The sequence below is a fragment of the Terrapene carolina genome, unplaced genomic scaffold, assembly GCF_002925995.2.
Source record: "Terrapene carolina triunguis isolate 2854851 unplaced genomic scaffold, T_m_triunguis-2.0 Scaffold132, whole genome shotgun sequence".
Classification (NCBI taxonomy): domain Eukaryota; kingdom Metazoa; phylum Chordata; order Testudines; family Emydidae; genus Terrapene; species Terrapene triunguis.
Window position 1 is genome coordinate 5,825,123 of NW_020664483.1, and position 6,035 is coordinate 5,831,157.

Here is a 6,035-nt window from a genome sequence, read left to right on the forward strand (position 1 = left end):
ATTGGCCTACTGAGAGTTTGAGCATTCAAATCCCCAGTGGCTTTCATAAGAGTTGTAGATTCTAAACACCTCTGAAGATTACAATCCTTTTATTATTCAAAAAAACTGCATATAATATTATTATTGAGATCTTAAATGCACCAAAGTCGGGACATTCAGAGCTTTGATACCGAGACCAATTGTAACACCGAGCACCGTTGCACATATTTAGTATTTTGTATTACTGAGAGTGGTGTTAAATGCATGTCTTACTACACAGTGTGTTCAGTGTGGGTAGGGTGACCAGATGTCCTGATTTTATAGGGACGGTCCTGATTTTGGGGTCTTTTTCTTATATAGGCTCCTATTACCCCCCACCTCCTGTCCTGATTTTTCACATTTGCTGTCTGGTCACCCTAAGTGTGGGGGATTGAAGGTTGTGCTGGAAACAATACTTTTGAATTGCCTGATTATGGGCCAGATTCATTGTTGATGTAATTCCAAAACCAATGGAATTGCACCAGGGATTAAATTGGTCATATGTTCTAAAATCTCATGTTGCATTAATACGATTTTTTAGAAAATGTGTGTGTAGTTGTGGAGGAGGGGGATGATTGAATTTTCTTGGTTTTTGGGATAGGAGCAACTTGATTGGTCAAACTGCTCCTGTGCTGCAGAACAACCCTATCCCTGCTTCTCTGCCTTCTGTCCCCCCACTCACACATACATTGTCTCCTGAGGAGAGACGTACCCCCTTTTTCTTGGTCTAAGATGAGCTGCAGAAATTGTAATGCTACAGCTCTCTCTGTGCCCTAGGATATCATGATCTTCCCCAAGAGCCCACTGAATTAATAGGATGGACTGATCTGACCCTCTCAACTCCTGCTGTTCAGTGGAGCCATCTACCTGGTAAGTGATGGGACTTGCTGGGAGAGGCATCAGCCTGCTCCTGTGATCTTTTTGTTTTGTGTCTGCAGCTCTGAGAGTTCTCGTCTCTCTCTCCCTCCTCCACCCCCTCCCTCTTCCCTTAACATGAGCAAGTACCCATTGTGTGAATGCAGGGAGCACCCACCTCTTCCGCAGATGGGAGTCTCTGCCTCATACTCTTGCAGAGAGTGCTGCATTGTCTGAATGGCAGCATAGCAATAAGTTCTGATCTCAATGTTCTCTGATGATTAAACATTTTCTGCTAGCTGGGGGGTGAATAACTTAATTTGTGGGTGAGTTGGCAGCTGTGTTCTTAAATTTGAGAGAAATGCTATGCAAAGTCCTGGTCGCGACTGATGGTTGCCTGGACAAAACAGCTAATGTTTTGTGAAGTAAGGCTCCTAAATAAAAGTAGCCTGATAATCAGGTGTACTGAGTACCCATAATCTCCACTGCAAGCACTTTAAGCACTTATTAGCTCTGGAAAAAATGAGGCCAATTTTATTTAGCTCTCTAAATTATAGGTGATACAGGTAGCAGTCCCTACAGTTAAGATGCTGTTTTCAGTTATGTATAATCATTTGAGCTGAAATTTTCCTTGAGGAGTGTCTGCCTCACACATGATTTTTTGGCAAACTTCAGCAAAAACGGTTCAGCCATTTCTCAGAATGAGGCTAGGGAAAAATATGTTTCTTTTGCCCATGTTAAAAAAAGATCTTGTAACCATTGTGTTGAGAAGCTCTAGCATCTTTATGCTTTGGAGCAGGGACTTGACAATTGGCAGGGGGAATCACTGTGATGTCAGGCTTTCACTTTTTGCCATGCGATTAAAAATCCGCCCAAATTCGGCCAAGTTATGAGTTGCTGCAAATCTCAGTTTTCACGCGTTCAATAGAGATTCGTTAGAGTTCAGTAGCTAAATTCTCCAAAATTGCAGTCTGCACTGAGCATGCTCTAGCTTAGGGATGCCGGGGCTAAGCAGGACTTTTCCTTCCATTGCTCCTTGCAGCAGCCAGGGGCAGCTCTGGCCCGGCATGCAGGAACTGAGAGCAGGGGGACTGTCTCTCCTGTGCTCTAAATGCTCCCCCGCTTACACCCACTCAGTGAGGAGGAGGAGGAGGAGGAAGCCTGGCTCAGATCAACAGAGGTGAGGCGCTGGGGCTGGGATACGGAGCCAGAAAGAGGGTGGACACTGGAACTGGGATGAGGAGTTGAGCGGGAGCTAGGGGGTTGTCCTGTAACCACTTGAGTACATTTCTCTCAGGACATAGTGTAGAACTCAGGCTTATTGAGTCGTAACATTCCTCAGCTGTCAGCAAATAGCTGGAAACCCAGGGGTAAAATATGTGCCTCATGTCCTAGTGGCTGGCCTACATAGAGGATGGATGATGACTACTACTGATACCAGGTACTCTGTTAGCTCCAGCAGAGGTCTGTGTGTGGATCTAAAGGTTCTAACCCTGCTGATGACCACATGGAGTCAATATGGTTCCAAATGCTGGAACGTCTGGGGTTTTTTTCAGTTTGCTCTTTTAAAAACATAGGAAATTATATATACACAGAGCTGCAAAGTCAACCACTCCAAAGTTAGGAAATGCCAGAACCAAGGTGGCCTGTACAACCGTAATTCGTCTCTCTTGTGTGCATTCATTATAATAGTCTTTCCATGATCACATCCACAGGACCCCTGTCTCAGTTAGCGCACAATATGGTCAGCGTTCAGGAAACAAATCAGGGTTGTGTGGAGAATGAAGATGTCTATTAGGACTCCTGCCTTATTTGTTGCAGTCGTTGAAAGGTGCATTGTGGACCAGGCAGGGGACTTCAGGAAGAGAAAGGATGGTCTTGTGATTTAGGCAGTTGAGTGTCACTCCTGATTCTATCCTTGCATCTGCTAGAGTTCCTATGTGATGCTAAGCAAGTCATTTAAACCAAACTTTCCTGGGGTGGTTCCTCATTTTCTGGGTGCTCAGCATGAGAACCTGGGGTCTGATTTTCAGAAGTGCTGGGGCCTCACAGTTGCAACAGAAGTCCACGGGAGTTGTGCTTGGAACAAAGTGCTAAATTCTCTGAAAAATCAGGCCATGGACTTTTTAATCAAATTAGCATATACTTTTGACACTAATATCTCTGTGTCTCAGTTCCCCGTTTGTAAAGGGAAGAGGATAATCCCACCTTTATCTCACCGAGGTTGGGGAACCTTATCTCACTGTGGTTAATTTATGTTTGTGAAGCATTCCTGTGAAGTTCGATGATGTCCTTCAAGCCACCACTCCCAAGTTCGTAGGATGCCTGAAAATCTTGACTTTCATTTAAGAGCAGGCAGAAAAGGCTCTAGCCAATGTGTCTGAGCCGTGGCCTGAGTGCACCGAATGGGCTCACAGCCCAGAGCCAACATGCTTGTTTTCCTAACAGTTCCTGAGTTTTAAGCCAATCTTGGGATTTTGGAGGCCTGGCTCCTGGTGTCTGAGCATGTGGGGCAGGCTCATGGGGGAGGGTGGGGTATGGGTAGGATTACCACCTTTGAAACGCAAAAAACCCGGCACCCTCTCTCCCCCATAACACAAAGCCCGCCACAACCCCAACCATAAGGCAACTCTGCAGCCCCCTCCCCTTCAACAGCCACTCATAGTATGTAGCGAGAGAACACATATAGATTGATAACATAACACGTCTCCTCACTCTCGCATGAATCAAACCCTCTCTCACATACACACGTGTGGTGAGCTTGAGTGTTGGTCGGCAGACAGCTGCTGTATTTTCAATAGTTTTCATCTGTTATTGCTTAAACTGTGGAAGTGAGAGCACTGCATCTTTAGCTGGACAGAGAATCTTTTAACATTAGATATTCCAGTTTATTGTGGTAATAATGCAAACCTTTAGGCCCACGTTAAAAAAAAGGCAGATTAAATTATTTTTCTAACAACTGGAAAACCATAAAAAAAAACGGCCAGGCCAGTCAAACGCTGGCCAGGTGGTAACCCTAGGGATGGAGCACATAGGCTGGGAACCATGGGGATGCAGGCCTCATGGGGAGAGAGGTATGGGATGCACATCAGGGGGTGGGTTGTGTGTATAGGAATGGCCATATGGGCTCAAACCAATGGTCCATCTAGCCCAGTATCCTGTCTTCCAGTAGCTGCCAGTGACAGATGCTTCAGAGGAAATGAACAGAACAGGGCAATTAGCGAGTGATCCATCCCGTCATCCAGTCCCAGTTTCTTGCAATCAGAGACTTAGGAATACCCAGATCATAGGGTTGCATCCTTGACCATCTTGGCTAACAGCTAACATGCTCCATAAACATATCTAATTCTTGTTTGAACCCCGTTAAACTTTTAGCCTTCACAACATCCCCTGGCAATGACTTCTGCAGGTTGACTGTATGTTGTATGAAGAAATACTTTCTTTTGTTGTTTTAAACCTGCTGCCCATTGATTTCTATGGGTGACCCATGGTTTTTGTGTTATGTGAAAGGGTAAGTAACACTTACTTTCTCCACACCATTCATGATTTTATAGACCTCTATCATATTCCCCCTTAGTTGTCTCTTTTCCAAGATGAACAATGCCAGTGTTTTTAATCTCTTCCTCATATGGAAGCTGTTCCATCCCCCTATTCATTTTTGTTGCCCTTCTCTGGACTTTTTCCAATTCTGATATATCTTTTTTGAGATAGGTGACTAGAATTGCACGCAGTATTCAGTGTGTGGGTGTACCACGGATTTATATAGTGGCATTATGGTATTTACTGTCTTATCTATCTGTTTCCTATGGGTTCCTAAGATTGCTAGCTTTTTTGACTGTCACTGCACTTTGAGTAGATGTTTTCAGAGAACTATCCACGATGATTCCAAGATCGCTTTCTTGAGTGGTAACAGCTAATTTTAGACCCCATCATTTTGTATGTACAGTTGGGTTTAAGTTTTCCAACGTGCATTACTTTACATTTACCAATATATTGAATTTTCAGTTTGTTCCAAAACCTCCTCTATTTACAACTCAATCTGGGAAAGTTCCTCAGATTTGTCACCTAAAAAGGTGTGGGAATCTCGGTCACATCCTCTGCAGTGAAGACTGATGCAAAGAATTCATTTAGTTTCTCTGCAACAACCTTGTCTTCCTTGAGTGCTCCGTTAGCACCTCGATTGCCCAGTGACTCTACTGATTTTTTGGCAGGCTGCTTGTTTCTGATGTACTATTTTTTTTAATTGCTGTCGGTTTTTGTATCTATTGCTAGTTGCTCTTCACATTTGTTTTTGTCCTGCCTAATTATACTTTTACATATAGGGTGACCAGATGTTCCGATTTTATAGGGACAGTCCTGATATTTGGGGATTTTTCTTATATAGGTGCCTATTACCCCCCACCCCGTCCCAATTTTTCACACTTTCTATCTGGTCACCCTATTCACATATGACTTGCCAGAGTTTATGCTCCTTTCTGTTTTCCTAAGTAGGATTAGACTTCGAGGTTTTAAAAAATTCCTTTTTGCCTCTAGCCCCTTCTTTTACTCTGTTGTTTAGCCACAGTGGCTTTTTTTTAATCCTTTTTCTGTTTTGTTTTGGGGTTTTTTGGGGGGGGGAGGGGGGGCTAATACATATTGGTTGCGCCTCTAGGGTGGTGCAGGCATTTCACTCTTGTGACTGTCTTTTAATTTCCCTTGAATTCGCTTCCCTGTATTGGTGTAGTTCCCCTTGTTCCTGGGGTGGTTCCTGCCCCCCATGTTACAGTGAATTACGTTCCAGGGCCAGCTGGAAAGGGGGCGAAGACCGTTTGAAGGCCTGGGGGGGGCAGGGTGAGCACAGACTGACGGGGATGGGGGGCACAGGCCTCGTAGGGATGGGACACGGCCGTGGGGGGGGGCCCATCCCTGCAGGGGGAAACGTTGCCAGGCAACCCCGCGACGCGAGGAGGCGCAGTCTTGAGGGGTCGGTCTGACGCCACTTCCGCCCGGCCCTCTGTCCGTTTGCGTCATGTCTCTGCGCCGCCGCCGTCCTGTGGCTCGAGCGCGGAGGGCGGCGCCGCTTGGTCTCGTGACGCCGATGGCGGCGGCTGCGCCGCGGCAGTTGCCGGAACTGGCCGGGTGGGGGGAGCGCTCGTGAGCGCCCAGCGCTTCCGGCCGCCGCG

At 45.9% G+C, this 6,035-nt stretch overlaps 1 protein-coding gene across 2 annotated transcripts in view; it reads left to right on the forward strand.

Annotated features, from left to right (window-relative positions):
• The first annotated feature begins 806 nt into the window (after nt 1-806).
• Nucleotides 807-6,035, forward strand: part of LOC112104279 (GDNF-inducible zinc finger protein 1-like) — a 32,102-nt gene continuing 26,873 nt past the window's right edge. For both annotated transcript variants that reach the window (XR_002907898.2, XM_024196498.2), the window contains exon 1: nt 807-888. The gene's annotated coding sequence lies outside the window, so the exon portion shown is untranslated. The remainder of the gene's footprint in view (nt 889-6,035) is intronic.